This window comes from Monodelphis domestica, chromosome X (genome assembly GCF_027887165.1).
Source record: "Monodelphis domestica isolate mMonDom1 chromosome X, mMonDom1.pri, whole genome shotgun sequence".
Classification (NCBI taxonomy): domain Eukaryota; kingdom Metazoa; phylum Chordata; class Mammalia; order Didelphimorphia; family Didelphidae; genus Monodelphis; species Monodelphis domestica.
In genome coordinates this window covers 23501442-23519252 of record NC_077235.1, presented here as the reverse complement: position 1 = coordinate 23519252, position 17811 = coordinate 23501442, and positions in this window count along the sequence as shown.

The following is a 17811-nucleotide window of genomic DNA, read 5'->3' as shown; positions in this document are numbered from 1 at the left end:
CATAAAATTATCTGCTTTCAATCATATCCCCATTAAAGGTAAGAAAAATCTGGCCATTTCCTTGATATAGTGATCATGGTCAAAATCTTTATAACTTTTTTTAATAGAATCATTCTAGTAAAACAGATCTCATTGTGGATTGGAGGACAAGAAAAAGTTGAATTTTTCAATAAATCTGATAGTAAAATTCCAAAGAAAGAGTAGACACTAAATTCTGGATCTAGAAGGTATTGGCTATAGCACATGAAGAGAAAGAAGAATCTAGCTAATAGCAATCTCTTAAATAAAAAAAGGATAAAATGTACATAAACTTATCAATAATGGACTACTTTAAAAAACAAAAGCGATTAAGAACAAGTGTAAATCCACACAGAGACTGGTACAGTGTGGCACAATCGAATGTAATGGACTAGCAGCAATGCAATGATCCAGGCCAATTCTGAGGGACTTATGAGAAAGAATGCTATCCCCATCCAGAGGAAGAATTGTGGGAAAAGAAACACAGAAGAAAAACAACTGCCTCATCACATTAGTTGATGGGGTTATGACTGGGAAAGTAGACTCTAAATGATCTCCCTAGTGCAAATATTAATAATATGGAAATGGGTCTTGATCAATGACACATGTTATATCCAGTGTAATTATGTGCCAGATACAGGATGGGGTTGGGGGAGGGGAAGGGAGGGAATGAACATGAGTCTTGTAACCATGGAAAAATATTCTAAATGATCTAATTAAATAAAATTTTCAAAAAATTAAAAAAGAATAAGTGTAAATCCAAATAGAGCTGTGTTTATCAAACTGACAAATTATTACATTCTTTGATCTTTAGAATGAACAAATTAAGAGATACTTAGACAATGATCACTGGACCAAATATAAATGATTCATTAAAACAGTATTTAGTCAATTATCAAACCATGAGGTATGCATGTAAATCATTCATGTTTTATCTGAATCTGAAAGAGCCATTCCGGAAATAGCGCTTATATCACAAAGTTGTGAAGCTTGAATAAGTTATGGTACATAAACTGCTTTACAGATTTTAAAGTTTATATCAGTTATTATATATTAACACTATAAAATGACAGAACATACTGTCCTTTGGTAGACAAACTGTTGTTTCATGCAGATGTATATCCAAAACCAGATGGAGTAAGTAAGCTTAATTCAATCCAACAAACATTTACTGAACATCTTTTATATGCAAGGCCTTATACTGGTGCTGGGGATCCAAATACATATACACATAAATATATGTATACATATATGTATATAGACATACACATTTAAAAATAATTCTTTTCTCAAAGTGTTTGCAATCTAACACGGAGTAAAAAAACATAAAAACATGGATAATATGGGGAGGGTATATAAAGTGGAACGGAATAGTCCAGAAAAAATGCTAAGTGAAATTGCAAAAGGAAGAGATCACTTTCAGTTGCTGGAGAGGGGTAAAAGAAGGCTTTTTTGAAAGCAGTAATGTCCTAATTGGGTCCTGAAAGGAAGAAAAGATTTCTACAGATATTGGTTGGAGACGGGAAAAAAGTATCAACTCTTGATTCAAGAGAAAGCAGGCACAAATGGAAAAGTCAGGATTGGAATGGAATTGTGCATTAGTCTAGTTTGACTGATCAAAAATGAAGGAGACAAATGCCTGGGACACCTGGACTTCACAATCAAAGTGGCTCCTAGAGGCTCCTGTGTGATTCAATCATTTGCCCCCACCACTAGGAGCCTGGTGAGGTTGGCCTGGCTGGCAGTTATGTAAATTAGGTATCAGGATGTCCAACAAACCAGTTTTTTCAAATTATGTGAATATGTGAGATGTTCTAGGAATATATTAAGATTGTTATACTAGATCTATTTAAAGTGAAAATACGAAACAGAAATTGAAGCTGAAAAGGGAAGTGGTGTGTTTGTTTTGTAAACAATTACAGACAAATCTGTCTTTCATACCTTTTTCTATATCTTGAGCAGAAATGTTGAAAATATGCAGAGGAAGAAAATTAAGGTAACAAAAAGACAGCATCTGTTATATCTATCACTAAAACTACACCCTATATTATAAAAGGAAAAATGAATATATTTTCCATTATGGACTCTCCTCATCCTGGAAAACCAAAAGAGCCTTCGGGGGGGGGGGATCAATTATTAAAATTCTTTCCTTGGAGCAAACATGGCTTTAGCAAAGCAGACATCCCTAAAGGTAAGAGGTAAAAATTAACAATTGTATTTAGCCTCCTTAAAAATTACAAATTATTGCCATGGGGGAAGAAACCACTTATCTCCTTTAAAAGTATTAAATATGCACAGGCCATTTATACAGGAACCTCTCTGTCTTATATTCCAAATATGTTATTCTCTTTTTAAAGAAAGATTTGCTTCCATGAATTCAGGTTTTTCCTATTCTCTTAATTAATTCTGCAATAAAGACCACAAATTCTAACATGTGTTCCCTTCTAACTTTGTTAAAATTTTAACTTCACTTTTAAACCATTCTGGAATATCTTGTCATTCACTACTCTCTTGAGATTTCTCATAATTCTGCATTTCATTAAGTGTTGAACAAATTTCCTTTGTTTTGCAATGTTTAATTAGAGCATGTTACAATCTTTTAGATGTCTTAGTATTCATCCTTCTTTTGGTGTCTTCTGTATTGATTTGTCTGCTTGTGCTCTAATTTTTTTGGATAGAGGCACAGCTAGGTGGTACAGTGGATGGTACACTGGGCCTAGAGACAGAAAGACCCAAGTTCAAATGTGGCCTCAAACACTTAGTAGCTGTGTGACCCTGGGCATGTCACTTGGTTCTGTTTGCCTCAGCTTCTCATCTATAAAACGAGCTGAGAAATGAAATGGCAAGCCTCTCTAGGATCTCTGCCAAGAAATCTCAAATCGGGTAATGAAGAGTCAGACACAACTGAACAGAAACAAAGCTCTAGGTTTTTAATTGAATGGTCTCCCTCTTAAAACCTCTGCTGGATTTTTAGCCCCCTTTTCTTATGAGCCCCTGTTGCCTTCTGCCTATTGTGCTTTTTTTCAGGGGATGTATCCTCAGAGCTAGACTTTCTGGCTTGGTGCTGTATGACTCAACAATTTCATCTTCACTCTAAAACCTCTCTCTGATTCTAAGACAGCCTTTACTTTTTGGACAAGTTTCTCAGGGGATGTTCCTGTCTCTAAGGCAATGACACAGCTTCAAGGAGACATAGAGGCACTTTTCACACTCAGTTCTTACTGACTGATTAAACAAAGATAACAGCTTTTTAAGTGGGGTGGGATAATTAATACAACTCTATCTTGATACTCTTGAGTCAGTAGTCCAATAAACATCCATTAACTGCCTACTGTGTGCCAAGCATACTACCCAGTTTTTAATATTTACTGTCCTCAACAAATCTACTAGAGTGTGTTTGGCAAAATCAATGTACTTGGAAGTATAAAAGAATGGCAATTGTCAGATTTGATTACAAATGTTCCATATAAACTTTTCTAAAGGCTCTTTAATTAAAAGCAATAAAGAAGGAAATAAAGATACTCCTGAGGTTACTAAAAAACTGTCCGGAATTAGGAACTATGAACTTTGTCAAAAACACTCCACGAGATTTTGATGGATAAGGAGTCCAGCAAGAAAAATTACACTATCCCATAGTAGAACTTCTTAAGCATCTCATGAAGGGGAGAAAAGGAATTCCAGTAGCCAGGAGCTGTGAGCTACCTTTTGTCACATGTGTTTTCTAAACCTGAATCCATTTTTCTCCATACTTGTTGGAGAGGGTGTCACAGATGTTTGGGACACTGATTTGAACCAACTGTACTTCTGGTATAATCTTAGTAAATATCTCTTTTTTCTACAGTTACATGAATCATGTGCTTTCCCTCCCCTCCTCCCACACCCCTCCTGTAGTCAACAAGCAATACTACTGGGTTTTACTTGTGTCACTGATCAAGACTTATTTTCATATTATTGATATTTGCACTACAGTGATCATTTAGAGTCTACATCCCCAACCATGTCCCCATCAAACCATGTGATCAAGCAGTTGGTTTTCTTCTGTGTTTCTACTCCCACAGTTCTTTCTCTGGATGTGGATAGTGTTCTTTCTCATGAGTCCCTCAGACCCATGTCCCTGAGGCCTCAGATACTCAGAAGCTTTCCAATCCTGGGCAAATCACTTCTACCCATTTGCTTCAATATCCTCATTTGTAAGATGAGCTAGAGAAGTAAATGGGAAACTGAGCTACTAACTTTGCCAAGAAAATCCCAAATGGGGTTATAAAGATTTGGACACAACTAAAACAACTGAAAAAAAAACAAGAAACTGTTTAAATGCTTCTTGGCTTGACCTAGATAGACAATTAAATTAAAGATATTTACAAAATAAATACAAAATAATTTCAGAAGATGAAGCACTAATGACCAAAAGAATTAGGAAATGCCTTTTGGAAGAAATAGCACTCAGGCTGAGCTTTGAAAGGAGCTAAGATTTCCACGAGGTTGAGGAGAGGAGGGAAAGGACTACAGTCATGGTGACAAGCTCATAAAGAGGCATGAAGTTAGAAAATAGATACTGAGTTCAGAAGTTGCCACATATCTCAAATTGGTTGAAGGACAGATTGAATTGAGGGAAAATAAAATTTGCCCTTGTGTTCCTGCAATCTTCCTTCATGTCTTGAACACAGAAGACATGAAATGCAAAATTAATGTGGAAAGTATATGAATGGAGAGGGCAGGAAGGAAAGTAAAACAAGGGTGGGAAAAGAGGGGACTGATTAAAAGCAAAACACTGGTATAGAAGGAAATAGTGAAAGAAGAAAGGGCAGGACTAAAAGAGGAAATCAAATGATGGGGAATACACAGGTGATAATGATAACTCAGAATGTGAATAAGATGAACTCACCCACAAAAAAGAAGCAGATAGCAGAATTGATTATAAAGCAAAATGCTACCATATGTTGTCTACAAGAAACATACATGAGGTGGGTAGATACACACGGGGTAAAGAGGCTGGAGCAAAATTTATTGGAAATCAACTGAGAAAAAGAAGGCCAGAGTTGCAATCATGATATCTGACGAAGCCAAAGTAAAAACAGTTCTGATTAAAAGGGAAAAGGAAGGTAATTACATACTGATAAAAGGCAGCATAAACAAAGAAGAAATAGCAGTAATCAACATATATGCAACAAATGGTATAGCATCCAGATTTTTTAAAGGAGAAATTATTGGAGCTTAAGGAGGAAATGGATATCAAAACTATACTAGTGGGAAACCTCAACCTTCCTTTATCAGATGAAGATAAATCAAACAAAAAATAAATAAGAAATTAGAGATGTGAATGAAATCTTAGAAAATTAGAGTTATTAGATATATGAAGAAAAGCAAATATGGATAAAAAGGAATACACCTTCTTTTCAGAAGCACATGGTATATTCACAAAGATTGACCATGTACTATGGCATAAAAACATTACAAACAAATGCAGAAAAGCAGAAATAATAAATGTAATAAAATATATTTTTATATATTATATATATCATATATAAAAATATAATTAGTAAGGGTACATGGAGAGACAATTCATAAAATAATTGAAATTGAAATTGAAAATTAAATAATCTCATTCTACAAAACTGGTTGGTAAAAGACCAAATCATAGAAACAATTATTGATTTCATTGAAGAAAATGACAATGAGGAAACTACATATCAAAATTTTTCGGATACTGAAAAAGCAGTACTCATGGGAAAATTTATCTCTCTGAGTGGCCATATTAACAAAAAAGAGGAAGAAGAGATTGATGAATTGGCCATGCAACTAAAAAACTGGAAAAAGAACAAATTAAAAACCCTTAGATAAATATCAAATTGGAAATCCTAAAAATCTATGGAGAAATTAATACAATTGAAAGTAAAAAAAAAAACTATTGAACTAATAAATAAGACTATGAGCTGGTACTTTGAAAAAAATCAAGTGAAATAAAGTAATGATTAATCTAATTAAGAAAAAGAAAGCTTATGGTCAAGATGGCAGCTTAGAGAAAGCTCAAGTTCAGAGCTCCAGAAATCCTTCCTTACCGATCTCAAACTGAATGCTCCTAGAGCACAGAAATTCAAAACAAATAACAGAATAGACCCCGGGAACACTCCTCCTGGACCTGGATCAAAAGGTAAGGCCCCCCAAAAGTCAGAACCTGAGATCACTCGGATCTAAGGGGTAGGCAAAAGGAAGGTCCCAGGACCCATACCCCCCAACCCAGAGTGCTGAATCTGAGGCAGCAGCAGGAACCTCAGGGCAGGCAAAAGGGTCCTCAGGAGCTGGCTATTCTGAAGGCCACACACTGAAAACAACCTGAGCCAGTCGCAGGGGCACCCAGACAGCAGGGAAACAGAGAGAGAAGGGGGGAGTCTGTAGCCCCCTGACCAGATCCTTCCATCTGAGTCTCACTGAAGGTCCCTGCCTCAGGGCATACTCAGTCCGAGGTTAATCCTATCACCAGCCTTCAGGGCTCCAGGAAGCCACGGCCCTTCCCCCTCAGAGTGCAGGATCCTCTGGCCAGCAAAGGCATTGAAATACATCTGAGAGTGTCAAGCCAGGCTCAGAGCATAGAAGTAAGGCAACAGAGAAGCATCAGGAGGGAAATGAGGAGGGTAGTAACACCAAAACACCGAAACACCAGCAATTCCAGGCTTCCTGGGGAAGACAGACAATTTGCCTGGGACTAAAGCCACTGAACACCAGACATATAACAGAAGAGCCAGCCCCCCTCACTCAGATAGAGATGGCAAACAGCACAGAAGCAAAAAAGCCTAAAAACAACAAGAAAAACGAGAAGGGGGCAACTTTGGACACATTTTATGGAGCAAAAATACAAAATACAGAGGAGATAGAAGAAGAAACTAAAGCAAATGCGCCAAAACCTTCCAAAGGAAATGGAAACTCTCCACAAACTTTTGAAGAATTTGAATCGAAAATGATCAAAAAGATGGAAGCCTTCTGGTAGGAAAAGTGGGAATTAATGCAAAAGAATTTCACGCAACTACAAAACCGGTTTGACCAAACTGAAAAGGAAAACCAGGCTTTAAAGGTCAGAATTAGGCAACTGGAAGACAACGAGCAGGTAAAAGAGCAAGAATCAATAAAGCAAAGCCAAAAGACCAAGAAATTAGAAGAGAACATAAAATATCTCACCAACAAGGTGACAGACTTGGAAAATAGAGGAAGAAGAGATAATTTAAGAATAATTGGACTTCCAGAAAAGCCAGAAATAAACAGCAAACTCGACATCGTAATACGAGATATAATCAAAGAAAATTGCCCGGAGATTCTAGAACAAGGGGGCAATACAGCCACTGACAGAGCTCACAGAACACCTTCTACACTAAACCCCCAAAAGACAACTCCCAGGAAAGTAATTGCCAAATTCCAAAACTCTCAAACAAAAGAAAAAATCCTACAAGAAGCCAGAAAAAGACAATTTAGATATAAAGGAATGCCAATCAGGGTCACATAAGACCTTGCAAGTTCTACTCTAAATGATCATAACGCATGGAACATGATCTTCAGAAAGGCAAGAGAGCTGGGTCTTCAACCAAGAATCAGCTATCCAGCAAAACTGACTATATACTTCCAAGGAAAAGTATGGGCATTCAACAAAATAGAAGATTTCCAACTTTTTGCAAAGAAAAGACCAGAGCTCTGTGGAAAGTTCAATATTGAAAAACAAAGAGCATGGAATACCTGAAAAAGTAAATATGATGGAAAGGGAAAAGGAGAAAATTGTTATCTTTTCATTTATTCAAACTCTCTTCTATAAGGACTACATTTATATCAATCTATATATATTAATATATGGAAAATGTAATGTATAAATAGGGGGAAAAGAAAAATCGATTAGAATAATCTTTCTCACACAAAGATTCACACGGGAAGGGGAGGAGAAGAAAACTCCTATAAGATGGAGAGGAAGAGAGTTTTTACTTAAACCTTACTCTCAGGGAAATCAACTCAGAGGGAAAAACCCCCAGATCCATTGGGATCTTGAATTCTATCTTATCCAACAAGGGTAGGGAGAAGGGAAAACCAAGGGGGGAGGAGGGGAGGGAAAACAAAAGGGGAGGAAAGGGGAGGGGGAGGGAACAAAAAGGGAGGGGCTAGAAAGGGAAACATATCAAGGGAGGGGACAAGGGGGACTGATTTAAAGTAAATCACTGGATTAAAAGGTTAGAGCTAAAGAAGAAAGGTTAGAACTAGGGAAGGATATCAAAATGCCAGAGAATTCACAAGTCACAATCAACTTTGAACGTGAATGGGATGAACTCACCCATAAAATGTAGACAAATAGCAGAATGGATTAGAATCCAAAACCCTAACATATGTTGTCTTCAAAAAACACATATGAGGCAGGTAGACACACTCAACTGATAGAAAGAAGGCAGGAGTTGCAATCATGATATCTGATAAAACCAAAGTAAAAACAGACTTCATTAAAAGGGATAGGGAAGGTAATTATATTTTGTTAAAAGGGACTTTAGATAATGAGGAAATATCACTAATCAACATGTATGCACCAAATAATATAGCACCCAAATTTCTAATGGAGAAACTAGGAGAATTGAAGGAAGAAATAGACAGTAAAACAATATTAGTGGGAGATTTTAACCAACTATTATCAAATTTAGATTAATCAAATCAAAAAATAAATAAGAAAGAGGTAAAAGAAGTGAATGAAATCTTAGAAAAATTAGAGTTAATAGACATATGGAGAAAAATAAATAGGGACAAAAAGGAATACACCTTCTTCTCAGCACCACATGGCACATTCACAAAGATTGACCATACACTAGGTCACAGAAACATGGCATACAAATGCAGAAAAGCAGAAATAATAAATGCAGCCTTTTCAGATCACAAGGCAATATAAATAATGATCAGTAATGGTAAGTGGAAAACCAAATCAAAAATTAAATGGAAATTAAACAATATGATACTCCAAAATCGTTTAGTTAGAGAAGATATCACAGAAACAATAATTTCATCAAGGAAAATGACAATGGCGAGACATCCTTTCAAACCTTTTGGGATGCAGCCAAAGCAGTAATCAGAGGTAAATTTATATCCCTGAGTTCATATATTAACAAACTAGGGAGAGCAGAAATCAATCAATTGGAAATGCAAATAAAAAAACTCAAAAGCGATCAAATTAAAACCCCCCAGCAGAACACCAAACTAGAAATCCTAAAAATTAAGGGAGAAATTAATAAAATAGAAAGTGATAGAACTATTGATTTAATAAATAAGACAAGAACCTGGTACTTTGAAAAAACGAACAAAATAGACAAAGTACTGGTCAATCTGATTAAAAAAAGGAAAAAAGAAAAGAAAATTAACAGCATCAAAGATGAAAAGGGGGACATCACCTCCAATGAAGAGGAAATCAAGGCAATCATTAAAAATTACTTTGCCCAATTATATGGCAATAAATAAAGCAATCTAGGCGATATGGATGAATATATACGAAAAGACAAACTGCCTAGACGAACAGAAGATGAAAGAGAATTCTTAAATAATCCCATATCAGAAAATGAAATCCAACAGGACATAAAAGAACTCCCTAAGAAAAAATCCCCAGGACCCAATGGATTCACAAGTGAATTCTATCAAACATTCAGAGAACAGTTAATCCCAATACAATACAAACTATTTGACATAATAAACAAAGAGGGAATTCTATCAAACTCCTTTTATGACACAAACATGGTACTGATTCCAAAACCAGGCAGATCAAAAACAGAGAAAGAAAATTATAGACCAATCTCCCTAATGAATATAGATGCAAAAATCTTAAATAGGATACTAGCAAAAAGACTCCAGCTAGTGATCAGAAGGGTCATCCACCATGATCAAGTAGGATTTATACCAGGGATGCAGGGCTGATTCAATATTAGGAAAACCATCCACATAATCGGCCATATCAACAAGCATACCAACAAAAATCACATGATTATTTCAATAGATGCAGAAAAAGCCTTTGATAAAATACAACATCCATTCCTATTGAAAATACTAGAAAGCATAGGAATAGGAGGGTCGTTCCTAAAAATAATAAACAGTATATATCTAAAACCATCAGCCAATATCATCTGCAATGGGGATAAACTAAATGCATTCCCAATAAGATCAGGAGTGAAACAAGGATGCCCATTATCACCTTTACTATTTGACATTGTACTAGAAACACTAGCAGTAGCAATTAGAGAAGAAAAAGAAATTGAAGGCATCAAAATAGGCAAGGAGGAGACTAAGCTATCACTCTTTGCAGATGACATGATGGTTTACTTAAAGAATCCTAGAGATTCAACCAAAAAGCTAATTGAAATAATCAACAACTTTAGCAAAGTTGCAGGATACAAAATAAACCCACATAAGTCATCAGCATTTCTATACATCTCCAACATAGTTCAGCAGCAAAAACTAGAAAGAGAAATCCCATTCAAAATCACTTTAGACAAAATAAAATACCTAGGAATCTACCTCCCAAGACAAACACAGGAACTATATGAACACAACTACAAAACACTCTCCACACAACTAAAACTAGACTTGAGCAATTGGAAAAACATTAACTGCTCATGGGTAGGATGAGCCAATATAGTAAAAATGACCATCCTACCCAAATTTATCTATCTATTTAGTGCCATACCCATAGAACTTCCAAAAAATTTCTTTACTGATTTAGAAAAAAACATAACAAAGTTCATTTGGAATAACAAAGGATCAAGGATATCCAGGGAAATAATGGAAAAAAAAACACAAAGGAAGGGGGCCTTTCAGTCCCAGATCTTAAACTATATTACAAAGCAGCAGTCATCAAAACAATTTGGTAGGTGCTAAGAGACAGAAAGGAGGATCAGTGGAATAGACTTGGGGCAAGTGACCTCAGCAAGACAATATATGATAAACCCAAAGATCCCAGCTTTTGGGTCAAAAATCCAGTATTCGATAAAAACTTCTGGGAAAACTGGAAGACAGTGTGGGAGAGATTGGGATTAGATTAACACCTCACACCCTACACCATGATAAATTCAAAATGGGTGACTGACATGAACATAAAGAAGGAAACTATAAGTAATTTAGGTAAACACAGAATAGTATACATGTCAGAACTTTTGGAAGGGAAATACTTTAAAACCAAGCAAGACATAGAAAGAATCACAAAATGTAAAATAAATAATTTCAATTACATCAAATTAAAAAGCTTTTGTACAAACAAAACCAATATAACTAACATCAGAAGGAAAGCAACAAATTGGGAAGCAATCTTCATAAAAACCTCTGACAAAGGTTTAATTACTCAAATTTACAAAGAGCTAAATCAATTGTACAAAATCAAGCCATTCTCCAATTGATAAATGGGCAAGGGACATGAACAGGCAGTTCTCAGCCAAATAAATCAAAACTATTAATAAGCACATGAAAAAGTGCTCTACATCTCATAATCAGAGAGATGCAAATCAAAACAACTCTGAGGTATCACCTCACACCTAGCAGATTGGCTAACATGACAGCTATGGAAAGGAATGAATGCTGGAGGGGATGTGGCAAAGTAAGGACATTAATTCATCGCTGGTGGAGTTGTGAACGGATCCAACCATTCTAGAGGGCAATTTGGAACTATGCCCAAAGGGTGATAAAAGACTGTCTGCCCTTTGATCCAGCCATAGCACTGCTGGGCTTGTACCCCAAAGAGATAATAAGGAAAAAGACTTGTACAAGAATATTCATAGCTGCGCTCTTTGTGGCAGCCAAAAATTGGAAAACGAGGGGATGCCCATCAATTGGGGAATGGCTGAACAAATTGTGGTATCTGTTGGTGATGGAATACTATTGTGCTAAAAGGAATAATAAAGTGGAGGAATTCCATGGAGACTGGAACAACCTCCAGGAAGTGATGCAGAGCGAAAGGAGCAGAACCAGGAAAACATTGTACACAGAGACTGATACACTGTGGTACAATCGAAGGTAATGGACTTCTCCATTAGTGTCAATGCAGTGTCCCTGAACAATCTGCAGGGATCCAAAAAACACTATCCACAAGCAGAGGATAAACTGTGGGAGTAAAAACCGATGAAAAGCAACTGCTTGACTACAGGGGTTGAGAGGAAATGACTGAGGAGAGACTCTAAATGAACACTGTAGTGCAAATACCAACAACATGGAAATGGGTTTGAACCAGTAACACATGTGAAACCCAGTGGAATTGTGTGCCGACTATGGGAGAAGTGGTGGGAGGAGGGAGGAAAAGGTAATGATCATTGTTTCCAATGAATAATGTTTGTAAATAACCAAATAACATAATGTTTAAAAAGTCAAAAAAAAAAAGAAAAAGAAAGAAGAGAATCAAATTAACAGTATCAAAGATGAAAAGGTTGATCTCAGGTGCAATGAAGAGAAAATTAAGGCAATCATTACAAACTATTTGCCCAATTATATGGCAACAAATATGGCAAGCTACGTGAAATGGGTGAATATTTACAAAAACATAAATTGCCTAGATTAACAGAAGAAGAAATAGATAATATTTAAATAATCCTATATCAGAAAAAGAAATTGAATAATAAGCCATCAAAAAACTTCCTAAGAAAAAATCACCAGAACCAGACAGATTCACAAGTGAATTCTATCAAACATTTAAAGACCAATTAATCCCAATACTCCATAAATTATTTGGGAAAATAGGCAAAGAAGTAGTCTTACCAAATTCATTTTTTAAGATAAAAATATGGTATTGATTCCCAAGCCAGGAAGACCAAACATCGATAAGGAAGACTATAGTCCAATCTCCTTAATGAACATAGATGCAAAAATTTTAAATAAAACACTAGATGAAAGGTTACAACAAGTTATCACAAAGATTAATCACTATGACCAGGTGGGATTTATAGCAAGAATGCAAAGATGGTTTAATATTAGGAAAACCATGTACATAATTGCCCATATCAACAACCAAACTAATAGAAATCACATGATTATCTCAAAAGATGCAGAAAAAGTCTTTGACAAAATACAATTACCATTCCTATTGAAAACACTAGAAAATATAGGAATAGAAGGGCCTTTGCTCAAAATAATAAACAGTATTTTAAAAATCATCAGCTAGTATCATCTGCAGTGGGCACAAGTTATATATCTTCCCATTAAGATTAGGAGTAAAGCAGGGATGCCCATAATCACCACTACTGTTTAATATTGTGCTAGAAATGCTAGCAGTAGCAATTAGAGAAGAAAAAGAAATTGAAGGGATCAAAGTAGGCAATGAGGAAACTAAATTATCACTCTTTGCAGATGATGTGATGGTATATACCTAGAGAATCCAAGAAAATCAACTAAAAACCTAGTAGAAACAAATAATAACATTAGCAAAGTTGCAGGGTACAAAATAAACCCACATTAACCATCAGCATTCCTATATGTTTCCAGTAAAGCCAAGCAGCAAGAATTAGAAAGAGAAACTCCATTTTAATTATTTTTTTCTTGATCCTATTTGCTTTATTTTTTCCATTTGAATTAATTTATTTAGTAAATTTAGAACATTATTCCTTGATTACAATAATCACATTATTTCCCTCCCTCCCCTCTACCCACTCTTCCTGCAACCAATGCTCAATTTCATTGGGTATTACTTGTGTCCTTGATCAAAACATGTTTCCATGTTGTTGTTTACACTAGGATGTTCATTTAGAGTTTACATTCCCAAACATATCCCTTCGACCCATGTATTCAAGCAGTTTTTTTTCCTTTGGTGTTTCTGAGAAACTCCATTTTAAATTACTCTAGACAAGATAAAATACCTGGGAATCTACTTGCCAAGACAAATTCAGGAATCATATGAACATGACTACATAACTCTTTTCACGCAAATAAAATCAGATCTAAACAAATAGAAAAATATCAATTGTTCATGGGTAAGGATAAGATAATAAAATAAAAATGACAATTCTACCTAAATTAATATACTTATTCAGTGCTATACCTATCAAATTACCAAAACAGTTTTTATAGAATTAGAAGAAAATTATTACAAAATTCATCTGGAAGAACAAAAGATTAAGAATATCAAGGGAAATAATGAAAAAATGTGAAGAATGGAGGCTTAGCTTTACCATATCTCAAACTATACTAAAAAGCAGTGATCATTAAAAGTATATGGTACTGGCTTAGAGATAGCTAGGTGGATCACTGCAATAGACTTGGATTGAATGGCAGTAGCAAGAAAATATTTTATAAACCCAAAGATTCCAGCTTTGGGAGCAAGAATCTACTATTTGACAAAAACTGCTGGGAGAATTGGAAAATAGTATGGGAGAAATTAGGTTTAGATCAACATTGTACATCCTATATCAAGATGAATTTAGCATGGGTAAATGACTTAAATATAAAGAGGGAAACCATAAACAAATTATGTGAACATAGAATAGTATATCTATCAGATCTATGGTAAAGGGAGGGATTTAAGATCAAACAGGATATAGAGAACACCACAAAATGTAAAATGAATAATTTTGATTATATTAAATTAAAATGTTTCTGTTCAAACAAAACCAATGTAACCAAAAGTAGAAGGGAAGCAACAAATTGGAAAAAAATTATAACAAAAACCTCCGACAAACTTCTCATTTCTCAAATTGATAAGGAGCTAAGTCAATTTTACAAAAAATCAAGCCATTTCCCAACTGACAAATGGTCAAGGGACACGAATAGACAGTTTTCAGATAAAGAAATCAAAAACTATCAATAAACACTCAAAAAGTGTTCTAAATTTCTCATAATTAAAGAAATGCAAATCAAAGCAACTCTGAGGTACTGCCTCACACCTGGCAGATTGGCCAATATGACAGTAAAGGAAAATAATAAATGTTGGAGGGGATGTGGCAATATCAGGACCCTAACACACTGCTGGTGTAGGTGTGAATTAATCCGGCCATTCTGGAAGGCAATTTGGAATTATGCGCAAAGAGCTTTAAAAGACTGCCTGCCCTTTGATCCAGCCATAGCACTGCTGGAATTATATTCCAAAGAGATAATAAAGAAAAATGCTTGTACAAAAATATTCATAGCTACACTCTTTGTGGTGGCAAAAAATTGGAAAATGAGGGGATGCCCTCCAATTGGGGAATGGCTGAACAAATTGTGATATATGTTGGTGATGGGATACTATTGTGCTGAAAGGATTGATGATCTGGAGGCTTTCTATATGAACTGGAAGAATCTCCATGAAGTGATGCAGAGTGAAATGAGCAAAACCAGAACATTGTACACAGAAAGTAAAACATTGTGGAAAAATCCAATGAAATTGACTTTGCTACTAGTAGCAATGCAACAAGCCAGGACACTCCTGAAGGAATTATGTAAAAAAATGCTATCCACATTGAGAGAAAGAACTATGGGAATAGAAATGCAAAAGCAAAACATATGACATCGCTTATCACATATATTTGGGGATGTGATTTGCGGTTTAGGTCTTTAAAAATGTCTTGAGAGCAAAAATGAAAAAGGAAGGGGAGGGAGAGAGGGAGAGAAGGAGAAAGGGAGAGAGAGAAGTAGGAATGGGTCAGATTGTGAAATGCTCTAAAACCTCACCAGAGGGGTTTCTAGTTTATCCTAGAAACAATAGGGAAGAAGCCATTAGAGAGTATTAAATATAAGTATGACGCAGAAAGGTATTACTGTTTTGCCTTATAGTCTTCTCCACTTACTTAGCAGAGTCTGGCCCATTACTATGGGCCTTTCATAAATGCTTGTTCTTTGATTTCTTAAAAAATACATTTGGCAGCTGTCTAGAGGATATTATAGAGAGGGCAGAAGCTGGAAAATGAAGTCAGAGATCCTTAACATACTGACATGAGGAAAACAATCATTGTGATAATGGAAACTAAGTGGTCTTTAAAGTTCCTTCCAGCTGTAGTATTCTGTTGCTAAGGCAATATCGCTGTTTTACATTACAATGTTTGCCTGTGGATTAGTTAGATCAACCATAACTAGGATCGCAACAAATTATCATAAGCCTGTAAATTATTTTGGTCATTATCACTACCAAGAGCAAGGAGGGCTTTAAAGTATAAAAATATGGTCATTGCACATTTGGAAGTAGCAATTTAATGTGAGTCTTGACTCATGTTACACTAACTAGCTTGTCTTTTTACTGATCTATGTGACTTACTAAGGAAGGGGTACCTAGATGTTAATAACTCTTCATGTTGCCATTAATTGTGTTCTGCATCATTTCTGGCCAACATTTCCTTACTCCTACTTACTTCCATCCTAGAAGTCAGAGTAAAGGGCAAAGTGGTGTATCTGAGTCAGAGGATCTGGGTTGAACTCCTAGGTCTGCCACTTTCTACCTGTGTAATTTTTTTGAAATCATTGAATTTCTTGAGGTCTCACTTTCCTCCTCTACAAAATGAGGGAATTGGTTTACTTAACCCCTAAGATTCCCTTTTGTTCTAAATTTGGCATCCAGTGATTGACTCTCAGCTCCTTTTTTCTGACTTCATCCAATTGTGGAGCATGAACAGTGGTTTGCAACTTCTTTCTTCTGCTAATCTTTCTGAAATGCCTTTCTTAGTTTCTCCAAGAGTGGTTTGTGGTGGTGGTGTTGGTGATGGTGGTCTTGTTTCTATTGCTGGTAACCACATGGGATACAATAATCTTTAACAAAGATCAAGAAACAGTTATAGATGTCTTAAAAGGGAACCCTAGATGGAAGTGATCACAAAAAAGTTAAGCCAGATAATGGTGACTACATGAAAGTGAAAAGGAAAATTAAGTGACTAGGAGAAGAGAAGATATTAATGGGAAGAAGTAACAGAATCCTTACATTAAATATCAGTGAGAATGGTCATATATCCAAGATATATAGAAAACTACCATCAATATTTAAGAGGAGGAGCTAATCCCCAATGGATAAGTAGTGAAATGATAAGAACAAATAGTTATTAAATTAAGCATTACAAGCTATAAAAATCCAAGGCAAGAATTTTTCAAATCACTAATAAGAGAAACACACAACAAAACAGTTTTGAGATTTCACCCTATTCTCAACAAAATGTCAAACATTACAAAAGGTGGGAATAGTCCATTTTAGAGGGGCTCTAGAAAGATAGTCAAACTAATGCCCAGTTGGTGGAGCTATGAATTCATCCAAAGCCTAAGAATTTTAACTGGTTTGGGAAAAACAGGACTTTGCCTCAAGGTGCTGAAGTTTATAGTATGTTTCAGTACTTTCCATCCTTCTGTAGTACAGAAACAACTAAGCTTAATGTCTAGCTGGAAAGAATTAGTTTAAATAGGAAGATACCAGATTACAGCTCACACTCTCTCCAAACTAGCCCAAGGAAACACTCACCCACATCTTAGAGTCTTTGCTAGCCACCCTCATTCACAGATGAGTTGAGGGCATGTTATATTCCACTTACTTAAGCAAAATTGACTAGTTACAATTCTACAAAATTCAAATCATCTGCAGTTTCTTAGAGAGGATATCTAACTTGCTTTGTTAAAGACTGGTTCTATTCATTCGTTTTAAATAAGGAACTAGTTTGCAAATTGCATAGTAAAACATACACTCTAAGCAAAATAAGCCTCCAAAATCACTCATCAAGAGAGGGAACAGATGCTGAAATTCTGACCCCAAATGTTTCAAGTTACATTGAGAAATACCTTGTATTTCTCATTAAAACACACTAATGGGTACAGAAATGTGAAATGAGTCATTTTCTACTAAAATGAGGTCACGTAGGCCAATTAAATTTC